The sequence below is a fragment of the Saccopteryx leptura genome, chromosome 3 (genome assembly GCF_036850995.1).
Source record: "Saccopteryx leptura isolate mSacLep1 chromosome 3, mSacLep1_pri_phased_curated, whole genome shotgun sequence".
Classification (NCBI taxonomy): Eukaryota; Metazoa; Chordata; class Mammalia; order Chiroptera; family Emballonuridae; genus Saccopteryx; species Saccopteryx leptura.
Genome location: NC_089505.1, coordinates 213,869,648 through 213,881,896, shown reverse-complemented (window position 1 = coordinate 213,881,896; position 12,249 = coordinate 213,869,648). Strand labels below are relative to the sequence as shown.

Genomic DNA, 12,249 nt, shown 5'->3' with positions numbered 1-12,249 from the left:
TCTGGATGATCAGTGCATTTATTACTGCATAAGATTATGAATGAGAGAGCCCTTTATAAACTATGTCTTATTTCTGGGAGACATAGAGTGTCTCCAATGCCATATTTAGGGAAGTTTTCATCACTTGTCACAAACATAGGAATTTAGGGTGGGACAAGAGGGTGTGCTGTGTCCTAGGTGCAAGATTTAAAACAGATATCACTCCTGACACAACCTTTTCCAGTAATTACAATGACATCCCCCAGTGCTTGTGCATGGGAGCTGTGCCTCCTTGACATCAGGTCATTGGCATTTATGGTCTATGAAGTAGGACTTTAGATTCCAGCACTGTCTTCCCAGCCTGTGACTGAAGCTACCTGAAATTTAGAAGAAAATTCAAAGTCCTTGCCATTAGTGCAAATGCTCATAGTGATCTGGCCCCCGCCTCTGTCTCTCAGCTCACCTAGAATCTTCTTCCTTCTCACTGCACTGCCATGTGCATGCCCTTTTTCTAATCCTCCAACACAGCTCAGTTGCTGCTGTCCCCTCTTCCCTAAGCCTGTCTGCTTCAGACCTCACCCCTCCCCTACCAGTACACCCTATCACCAGGCTCATAGTGCTTATCATTACGGGTGCTACTCATGCCGCTGCATGGCTATTTCTTGTGACCCCTGCAGACAGCAGCCAGATCTGCATTCCCCACTGTGGCTTCTGAAAGCTGGCCACACAGCCAGGGAGGGATTAAACAATTGTTAAATGAACCAAAAGTTACAATCATAAATGTTTTTAAAATAATCTCAATACCACTGCACATCTATTTAAATAGCCAAAATTCAGAACACAGACAAGTGACAGATAATGACAAGGGTCTGGAACAACTGGACCTCTTATTCATTTCTAACAGAAAACCAAAACTCTACGGCCACTGTGGAAGACAGCATGACTGCTCCTAACAAAACCAGGCACACTCCTTACTCTAGGGTCCAGCCATCCCACTCTCTGGTATTTTAGCAAAAGAGCTGAAAACTTATAGCCACACCAAAACTTGCACATGGGTATTTATAGAAATTTTATTCATAATTTCCAAAACTTCATAATTTCAAGCAAGATATCTTTCAGTAGGCAGAGAGTGGTTTGTCCAGAGAGTAGAGTATTATTCAACACTAAAAAGAAATGAGCTATTAAGCAATGAAAAATTTAAAAAAAACTGAAAGGAAATTTAAACGCATATTACTAAATAAAATAAGTCAATCTGAAAGGCTACTTACTGTATGATTCTAACTACAGTCATCCCTCGCCATATCACAGTTCATTTTTCGAGGTCTCACTGCATCACGGATTTTTAAATTGTATATATCTAATTTTGTATCAGATTTTACACTATATTGCAGGATTTTACATAGGTTTGAAGTGTAGAAAGTGTTTATAAGAGTGTGGGAAAGGTTAATAACAGTGTAGGAAAGGTTTATAAGAGTGGGGGAGGGTTATAAAGCTTTAAAATATCTGTAAATAATAAAATAAATATAAGGTCACTACTTCATATTTGGCCTATCACAGAGGGTTCTGGAACCTAACGCCCGCAATGGAAGAGGGACCACTGTACATGATATTCTGGAAGACAAAGCTGTAGAGACAGTAAAAAGATCAGTGGCTCCCTGGTGTTGAGGTGGTGAGGGATAAATAGGTTAAGCACAGAGGACTTTAGGGCTATGAAAGTACTCCGTATGACACTACAATGATGGATCCATGTTATTACACATTTGTCCAGACCCCAAGAATGTTCACCACCAGTGAACCCTAACGGACACCATGGACTTCGGGTGATAATAATGAGTCAGTCCCTGCAGAGTCATCAATTGTAACAAATGTACCATTCTAAGGAGGCAGCTGTATCAATCACAGGGGAGTTTTTATATGTGTGGGGTTAGGTAGTACATTAGAATTCTCTGTGCTTCCCCTCAATCTTGCTGTGAACCTAAAACTTCTCTTAAAAAGGTTTAATAAAAAAACCTCCATCATAACAAGTGATATGAAAATTTGAAAAACATACTGAGTTCATCTCTTCTTCCCATAAGACCACCAGAGTTTAATAAAAACCAGCTAGCTAGCATAACGTGTTGACAAACACATAAGGAAACATTCCTTTGCACATGCCTGATGGGTAGTGGGTGGACAATTTTTAAATAAATATCAAAACCACAAATACATATAGCCTTTGACCTGGCAACTCAACCTCTAGAAATTTAGCCAACACACTTGCTTACACTTCTACGAAATGATGTGGGCAAGGCTATTTTTCATTGAAACGTTGGTTGTAATAGTGAAAAAACTGTAAATTATAAAAGAGTCTCCCAAAAGGTTAAGAATATCACTTGTTAGATACAGAAATGAAACAAAGTAATATTAGTGTGTGTCATGGTTAATTTGCTGCATCAAGTTGACTGGGTCATGGATGCCCTGAGAGCTGGTTAAACACTGTGTCTGGGTGTGTCTGAGAGAGTCTCTGAAAGAAATTAGTATCTGAATTGGTGGACCTAATAAAGCAGATGGTCCTCCTGATGTGGGCAGACATCATCTAGTCTGCTCGTGGACTAAGTAGAGTGAGAAAGCAAAGGAAGATTGGAATCACTCTGTCTGACTGCCTGAGCTAAGATATTGTCTTCTCTCCCTGGTGCCCTTGGTTCTTAGGCCTTCAGAGAAGGACTGGAATGCCCACCAATGGCTCTCTGGCTCCCAAGCACTAGGTTTCTTGGATCTATGGCCTGCAATGGCCCATCATAGGATTTCTTATCCTCTAAAAACATATGAGCCAATAGCTTATAAAAATTCCTTTCTAGAGAGATACATGTATCCTACTGGTCCTGTGTCTCTGGGAAACCTTGACTAACACAGGATGAAAGAGGTGGAAAGAAATAAAGAAAATGTTAATAACCGTTACCCATTAGTAAGAAGGAGGAAAAGAGATGGCTGGGAAAAAGAAAGAGAGAGACTCACTGAATAGCCCTTTAAATTGTGTGATATCAGCCACAGCCAGTTGACTCAGTGGTAGAGCGTCAGTCCAGAGTGTTAAAGTCCTGGGTTTGATTCCTGGTCAGGGCACACAAGAGAAGTGATCATCTGCTTCTCCACCCCTCCTCCTTCTTTCTTTCTCTCTCTCTCTCTCTCTTTCTCTTCCCTTCCTGCAGCCATGGCTCAAATGATTCGATCAAGTTGGCCCCAGGTACTAAGGATGGCCCTATGACCTTGCCTCAGGTGCTAAAACAGTTCAGTTGCTAAGCAACGGAACAGCAGCCCCAGATGGGCAGAACATCACCTGGTAGGGGGCTTGCCAGGTGGATACCAGTCGGGGCACATATGGAAGTCTGTATCTCAGCCTCCTGCCTCTCAATAAAAATAAAAAAAAATTGTGTGATATCTATTCAAAAGTAAATATACCATATGTCATCTATTTTAAAATAATTTTAATTCCAAAATCTTACTGAAAAGTTTAAGAGAAAAATACATAAAATACCAATATAAATTATACACTTACCTTCATAACTGGAATAAATAAGCAAAGAGAAGATAAATAAGTTCCCAGAATAAAACAAATTTGGGCCTCTGCTCCCAAGCTAGCAAACATATATACCACTTAGGCCCTTGGAAAAAGTCTTAAAACTTCCTTGGCACAGAACTGGGGAATCAAGATAAGACTTATTAGGAAAATGTCCCCATGTATTTCAAACATTTAGCATGTCTGGATTGATATGATAAATTGGATGGTCCTGCCAGTGAGCATCTGCTCTGAAAATCAATCCCAGGAGCCATTCACACTGGTCCACGAAATTTAGGATGACTGAGGTTCGACGCCTCTCCCCTAACCCCCAAGTAAGGGTCTGATGTGGTTGGGTTTCCAGACTCAGCACCTCCAAATGCAGCACAAATGACCGCTCGGCACCTTTGGATGGAAGAACCAAGAACATCAGCGCTCAGCTGTCCACATCAATTTGGCCCGCAGGCTAGGTTCTTTTAGCCCTAGCTGCCACCTTCGGGCCACTTACTGAATCTCTCAGAGTCTCAAGTGGTTTAGCCCTAAGCTGCAATAATGATACCAATCTTGTAAGTTTGTGAGAAATATTAGAAATAAGGGGTGTAAAGAACCCAGAACAGTGCGTTTCCTTAGTGGGAATGCAATAAATGGTGACCATATACCCAAATGAACATGAACGTCATCAGCCTTCCCAAAACCATATATCTGCACAGTACACTACCCAGAAAGTTGTCCTTCTTCATTGGTCAGTCCTACCCTCACCAATGCATGGACTCCAGAATAAAACTGTTGATGTAAAAAATTCCAGCTGTGCACCAACTACTGGTATAACTCAGGCAAATCAATTGTGCTTCACTTACTTAATCTGCAAAAGCAGGCGATAATAATGACTACCTCCTCTATGAGGCACTCAGAACCAGGTCTCACACATAGTGGTGGGTACTCTATCATTAGCCATCATGATTTTCTATTCAGTACCAAATTTAAACCATTGCTAAATATCATTTTGGTCCTCACTGTAACAGCCTAACATGAAACAGAGGATCAGAGTGAAACTCCGTATTCACTTGCACTTACCAAAGCTGTGCTCTCCATTATCCTGCTTCTACTCATGCTTATATGCATTTGCCTAATATTTATTAAGAGCTTTAAAGATTCACTCAATAAAAATGAAAGCCAATCTAAACTAAACTAAACAAACAAAATCATCTATTTGCCCGCTTAAAAAGCTCCATTTTTTTTTTACAAATTTTCTGTAATCCCTTTTTGGGATGTTCCTGTCTTTACAATATCAGGTAACAATGTTTCTAGCTCTCTTCGGTTGCCTCATTCAAGAAACATTTATTGGCCCTGGCTGGTTGGCTCAGTGGTAGAGCATCAGCCTGGCATGTGGATGTCCTGGGTTGATTCCTGGTCAGGGCACAGAGAAGAAGTCCTTGTCTGCTCCTCAATCCCTCCCCCTCTTGCTTCTCTCTCTCTCTCTCTCTCTCTCTCTCTCTCTCTCTTCCCTTCCTGCAGCCATGGCTCAATTGGAGCAGGTTGGCCCCTGGCACTAAGGATGACTCCATGGTCTCCACTTCAGACACTAAGAAGAGTTCTGTTGCTAAGCAACAAAGCAACGCCCCAGATGGGCAGAGCATCACCCATAGTGGGCTTGCTGGCTGGATCCTGGTCGGGGCGCATGCAGGAGTCTGTCTCTGCCTTCCCCGCCTCGCTGAATAAAAAGAAGAAGAAAAAAGAAACATTTATTGAGCCCCCACAGGGTGTCAGACACAAAACCAGGCTCTGGAGAGAGAAACGCACATAAAACCAGCCCTTGCCTTCAAGGAGCTCTCACTAGGGGTCAGAGCCAAGCAAGTGGGCAATGACAATGCAACAGAAGAAGGATAGAGTGTTGTCCTTGCATACAACAAGCAAGACAAAGAAGCAGCCAAGTAAAAACCATGTTTAATCTGAAGTATGTCCATGCATTGCCAGCAGGCACCAAATACTGCCACTGAATCTATGAATGGAGAAACCCACTCTAGTGCACTCACAGCTTTCCAAGCGCAGGATTAGAAGACTTTGCCAAAGTATCAGCATCCAGCTCCCCAAACACTACATGCTTTATAAAGTCAGAATAAAAATAAACTTCATAGTAACAATCATAACCATAGTACTGTTTCGTATTTTTACATTTTTTTTATTCGAAGAACTTCCCTCTATCTTGTCTCCTTATGATCCCAGTGCAGCCCTGTGGTGAGGTAGAAAGTCAGTTCTTATCTCTAAATTTTAAAGATTAAAAATGAGATAAAAATTATAAATACTGGGATTTTCCCTTGGTTGTTCAAATGGTAAAAAATCAGATCAAAAGCATCAAATTCACTCACACTCAGCAGACTTGGCTGAGCAACATTAAATGAGGTCAAAGGGCTGAGAAATTAGGTTGTCCTAAATTACTATAAGAGATGTTTGTTTCGTTAATAAGTAGCCAAAAAGACAAGAAACTGAACCCACAGGAGGTAGAATAAGAAACCTGAAGGTTTCACAAATGGTTTCCTTGAAGCAAATTAAGACAACAAAGTAGCCTTGCCAGTTATCAGATTAGTACTCTCCTTTTTTTTTTTTTTTTTTTTTTTTTTGTATTTTTCTGGAGCTGGAAACGGGGAGAGACAGTCAGACAGACTCTCGCATGCGCCTGACCGGGATCCACCCGGCACGCCCACCAGGGGCGAAGCTCTGCCCGCCAGGGGGCGATGCTCTGCCCCTCCGGGGCGTCGCTCTGTTGCAACCAGAGCCACTCTAGCGCCTGGGGCAGAGGCCAAGGAGCCATCCCCAGCGCCCGGGCCATCTCTGCTCCAATGGAGCCTCCGCTGCGGGAGGGGAAGAGAGAGACAGAGAGGAAGGAGAGGGCGAGGGGTGGAGAAGCAGATGGGCGCTTCTCCTGTGTGCCCTGGCCAGGAATCAAACCCAGGACTTTTGCACGCCAGGCCGACATTCTACCACTGAGCCAACCGGCCAGGGCCCAGATTAGTACTCTTCTTTTAATGTTAAAACCCAATATGTTGGAAAATGGTATTCATACAGCACTGGAGGGACTATAAATTAATAGCATTTTCCTAAATTAATTTAGTAGCAAGTATCAAGAGCTTCAAGCATACTCGTGCCTTTTCACCCCACAATTCCATCTCTGTTAAATGGTCCTAATGAAAGAATCCGGAAGTGATTGATAAGAAGTTTTCACTACAAAGATGTTAGTCTTAGTAATATTAATAATAGAAAACAATGAAATATATTCCAACAAGAGTGAACAAATCATCTGTATAATGGGATTTAGAAGCTTCTATAGAAAAAAAAAATTGGTTCACATGGCAAGATGTTGACAATAATTTCTGAGAGGGAAATAACAAGCACAGTACAAGTACAAAATTTTCTCCAAATGTACATATGTTGAAAGAAAAAAGCACACCCACCAAAATGTTAACAGTGTTTATCTCAAATTGATAGGGGTTTTGCATTTTTAAAAATATTTCAATTAGCCTGACCAGGCAGTGGTGCAGTGGATAGAGCGTCAGAGTGGGACACTAAGGACCCAGGTTCGAGATCCCAAGGTCGCCAGCTTGAGCACGGGCTCATCTGGTTTGAGCAAAAAGCTCACCAGCTTGAGGCCAAGGTTGCTGGCTTGAGCAAGGGGTTACTCAGTCTGCTGTAGCCCCCCTGTCAAGGCACATATGAGAAAGCAATCAATGAACAACTAAGGTGCCGCAATGAAAAACTAATAATTGATGCTTCTCATCTCTCTCCCTTCCTGTCTGTCTGTCCTTATCTATCCCTCTCTCTGACTCTCTCTCTGTCTCTGTCAAAAAAAATTTTTTCTCAATTACAGTTAACATTCAATTGTTTATAATATGTAGTTTCATTTGCCAGGTGAGTACTAAACTCATCGGGGGGATAACTTTGTAAATTATATAAATGTCTTACCACAATGTTGTATAATAATAGGTTTTTATCTTTCACCTTTTAATTTATCTATATGTATTTTCTTTTAGTTTTATTTTTGACAGTGAATATGTGCTTTTCGTGTATAATTTTAAGCATATGTTTTAGAAGTGGTCTTAGCCAGTCCTTAACCACACCTGTCAAATTTTTCTTCCATGTAAGCTAACAGGCAGGTGCCCAAAGTGTGTGTGGGCTACAAGATTAACAACTGCAAGTGATTTGAGAAAGGCCATTAGTATCTTTTTTAGATTCATCATCACTATCAAGAAGGTCAAATTCATCTCAAGAAGTGTTTTCTGCTCCTTTGAGCAGCACTGTCCTCTTTCTTTATCCAACAGATTGACAATTTATAGAGAACACACTCAGACTCCACAACACATGGTCTCTAATCACCTGGGAACAAACACTTTGTTTTCCCAAACCTGCTGTTCATTAGCTATATCCTTCAAAACAACTCCTCCCACATCCATCTCTTCCCACCCTCGTAGTCACAGTACAAACTGCCATTTTACACAAGAACCGAGTTTTAAGTTTGATTAAGTTGAACGTTAAACATCATTTTGTTCTCCTTTTTGTTTTCTTATTTCCTTTCTTGACTCCGCCAGATTGTGTCCCAATTTCTTGTTCATTCACACAACAACAGTGCTGACAGACAAGAGGTCAAGGGTGTCCAATAAAAAATACAGGGCAATGTTTATCACCGCTTAGGAGAGTGCACAGCCTTTCTTGTAGCGATAGGTCTCACATCTGTAAAGCCTCTGAAAAAAATATGCTCCTGCTTCTAAGGTTTCATTTTAAGCCCTTATTGAAGGAAACACATACAAGTCTTGCTGACACAATACATTATCATTTTAAATGCACCCAGTGGGTCTGTTTATAATAATGCAATGCCTTCAGTCAAATATTGAGTCAGATTATATCCCTTGAATCTGTAGAAGCTTAATGGAAAGTGATCAAATAAATCTTAATTGTAACATCAGGGACAAATAAAAAGACTTTATTATAACACCCTGCAATTAAACCTCACAATCTACCAAAAATCACAAAACTATTTATGGTTTATAAGTAGTAGAGGGTAATAAAATATATTTCCCATATATTGCATGGTTAACCTTCCAGAGACTAAAACAGCCATATCATAGTTTTTTTTTTACTATGGCTCCCAGACATACTTTAATGTTAAATATGTCTACAGAGCCAGGAAACTCCCAGAAAATCTTCAAATCTTGTTTCAACAAACAATGTAACATTATCAGTTTCATCAGATTCTGTTTGTTCCACCTAAACATTTCATCCCTGTACAAGTAAACAAAAAGGAGGAAAAAGTACAGGAACAAAAACATGAAGTGCATTTCATCATCTTACCTTCTTTCTTCATCACTTGGAGACTTGGGAATGGCGGGCCTCGCGGGAGGTGGTCGTTCTCAGCGCAGGCCCACAGGGTTCTGCCCACAAGTGGAGCCCCCTGAGCTGATACTGGTTATGAAAAACAAACACGCATTTTGAAGTCAGCCTTGGATAGAGTGGCTAATTCTTCTTTCGTTTTCAGAAGAGCTATGGATCTGGTTCCTGCAGCGTGGAAGTGACACCTCACATCCTGTCAGACGACCCAACTGTGCTAAAGCTGAAAGAAAAAAGTGGGCTCTGAGAGACGCCTGTATCCGAGCCTGTGTGGGCTCCAGCCCTCAGCAGGGACACGTGGGGAACTGGAAGGAGGAAACTCAGAGCCAGGCAGACAGCCAAAATCATTCAGAAAACGAGCCAGAACCTTAGAAAATACCGCACTCTGCACTGTGGTCTCACGTCCAGCGTTTCGCAAGGTCCTGCCTCTCTCTGCTCATGTGACTTCACATTAAAACTCTACAACACTTCCCGACATGTCTAGCCTGTGATATGTCCCCATCATCTGAGCCTGGGGTCTCAGGCCCTCTCCTTCTCCTGCTGACTTCCCAATCCTTCTTACAACAGCATCCACAGACATGATGCTACAGGATCCTTAATCCAGTGTTTTCCAGGTTTCCAGCATGGGACCTCTTCATGATGTGCTCACCACCAAGCCATGTGCCCTGAGACAGCGTAACCCATCCAGGGCCGATGGCCACTCCTGTGTCCCGCATTCAAATTCATATTCTCAACACTACACAGCTTACCAGAGTGCTACTCTAAAATCTGCAGCACAACAGGGAATACAGCCACACCTCCTGCTCTGGCATGCAAGCCCTCCATCAGCTGGCCTCCACCCACCTTCCTACCTTGTCCCCAGCGCCCTTGAAACAAAAGCCCCTGCACCAATCTGGATGAGCCACTCACTGACACCAGAAGACACTGCTCAAACCTTTGCCTGCACATGCTCTGCAGCCAACGTCCTGCCCCTCTCTCCTTATCCTCTTGAATGTGACCCTCACCCACACTCACACATTCCCCCTTCTTTTCTCCTCCTGCTACTCCCAGTCTTCACCACCATTCACTCAGGTAGACTCCCTGCATCATCCTGACTGTGTCTCCTTGCTCCAAACCTGTGCCTTCTCTCTGTGATAATAACAAAGACAGCAAGAGTGAGCATGTACTAGCCATTCAGTTTTCTAGGAAATTTAAATTCTTTGGACCCATTTTACAGATAAAGAAACTGAGCATAGAAAAAGAAGGTACTTTCCCCCCAAAATCTGTTAGTCAGTAATGAAAGAACCCAGTCTGGCACTGCTCTTCAAGTTTTACATGGGATCAATGTTATTTATCTGAGAACAGGGCATATGTACTCAGGGACAGTACAATTTCCTGACTATAATAGGTAGATTAATGAGCTTTAACTGAGTGACAAAATGTTCCCCTTTAGCCATGGACAGGAATTTCAAAAACATTAAGGATAACCAGATGGCTCTTGAAGTTTAAGGTGACATTCCTGTAATGGTTTTACTGATGTTAACCTGTCTGTGTGTGAATGTTCAGGTCTAGTCCATCTGATGACCCAATAGTCCACTAAAGACAATCTCACAGAAATAGCTGAGAAGCCCCTCAAAGACTGGGGAAAACTCTTTACCTTTCCTCCATTGTGGAGATGAACACCACCCCCAACTGATCTGAACCATGTTCTGTTCCCACTGTTCTGAACCAGCAGAGGTCATCCCATCCTCCCTTCCAACGACCTCAAAGATGGGCACACCCTGAGCAAAGCCAGGCAGTACATGGCATACTTCTGGGCAGAGTGAGAGGATAGGGCTGGCCCAGCCTGACCAACACTTAGTGCTTCTGCTCAACAGTGCTGGGAAGCACCCCTTCAAGAAGCTGTCATGGGCACCCCTCTTAAGACAAAGAGAAAAACACATCTGATGATGAAGCCCACACACAGAGGAGGTTTTCCAGAGAACATGCTAGAAGCTGATTCAACCCAGATTATCTCTGGAATGTTCAATGACGAGAGCCAATATGTCCTCTTTGGTGTTTCTAAACCAGGTCAGTGGAGTTGAGCTTTTGATTACTGCAACCAAGAGTGTCCTGACATGCACAAGCCCCTGCCGCAGAGAGCAGAGGCAGCTGGGAAGCCAGATGGAGGGACAGCTTGGGCGAAGGAGTCGAAGCTCCTTTTCCTCTGCACAAGCAGCTGGTCTGCCACTGGCTCTTCCCTCTCTTCTCCTTCTCCCATCTCCCTTCCCTATCCTCCTCTGGCTGTTCCTCTTCCTTTTCTTTTGCCCTTTAAATCTTTCTTCCCAGAAATAAAGAGAGAAAACAAAGGAGGATTTGTGTGGGCAAGATGAGGCCAGTAAGGAGAAGTAGTAGTCAGCAGTGGTTTGTACCGTTTAGACAAATAAATGCCTGCTCGTGAGTTCCCAGATGGCTGTTACACTCAAACACAATAGCATCTTCCCGGGTTGCTGCACCTGAAGGATGAATATCTTATTCAAGAAATGCTTCTGTCCTCCCACTGGGCACAAGACCTTCCTCTGGGCTCTTTGGAAAAAAAAACAGGAACACCAAGCCATGGCCCCAAGAAACTTATTATCAAGTAGATAGGTAGACTGTGAACATGATCTAAGGGCTTAACTTACCATACTTATTTGCTTCCCAAAATGGAACTTTGTGACCCAGTTTAAAAATCAGTTTAGCTTATTATCTTTTCAGATCCTAGCAGAAAGGAGAGATGTCATTTCAAGGATTTTTCTGACTCTCTTTTCCACTCAAGACTATTTTTTCTCCCTCCCTCTTTTCTGCTTCTCAGTGAGGAGAAAAATGTCAGGAATCTGTGCTATTGAGTTAACATGTGTGAACACACACACGAACACATGCACACATCCACACACACTGGGATTTTGCAATTGCTTAGTTCCCCCACAGAGTTCAGGGAAAACAGTCATAGCTGGCAAGAAAAATTCAATACCAGAAGTTAAAGAAAAATCTCCCAAACCCCAGGGTTGTTTATGAATGCTAGAGCACAGAATTTACTAGGCCAAGCCCAGAGTAACTATTAAAATTATCAGAAGATATCATTATGACCTGGATTTATCAATAACATGGTCTTTGCCAATCTCCAGAACATCTGTATTTTCATTTAAAGAGTCAGAAATAATTTATGTATATCCTGGAATATTTCAGGGAAAAGCTTACACATTCACAATTAACTTGTATTTAAGAATATCTTTAAAGTGATTGGAATACATGTGGTCCCTGTGATCCATGAACCATGTTTCCCGAAGATCACAATTGGTAAGAAAGGAGAAGGTAAAGAAGAATGAACAATATGTGTGTGTAAGAGTGCATGCGTGTGCAAG

The 12,249-nt window shown here is 42.3% G+C and overlaps 1 protein-coding gene across 5 annotated transcripts in view; it reads right to left on the bottom strand.

Annotated features, from left to right (window-relative positions):
• Positions 1–11,674, bottom strand: part of IL1R1 (interleukin 1 receptor type 1) — a 135,724-nt gene extending 124,050 nt beyond the window's left edge. For 3 of the 5 annotated variants that reach the window (XM_066377492.1, XM_066377491.1, XM_066377495.1), the window contains exon 1: positions 8,852–9,322. The gene's annotated coding sequence lies outside the window, so the exon portion shown is untranslated. Of the gene's footprint in view, positions 1–8,851; positions 9,324–11,277; positions 11,432–11,529 lie in introns of those variants that run through there. The other 2 variants (XM_066377493.1, XM_066377497.1) reach the window with 2 other exon arrangements.
• Positions 11,675–12,249: the final 575 nt, after the last annotated feature.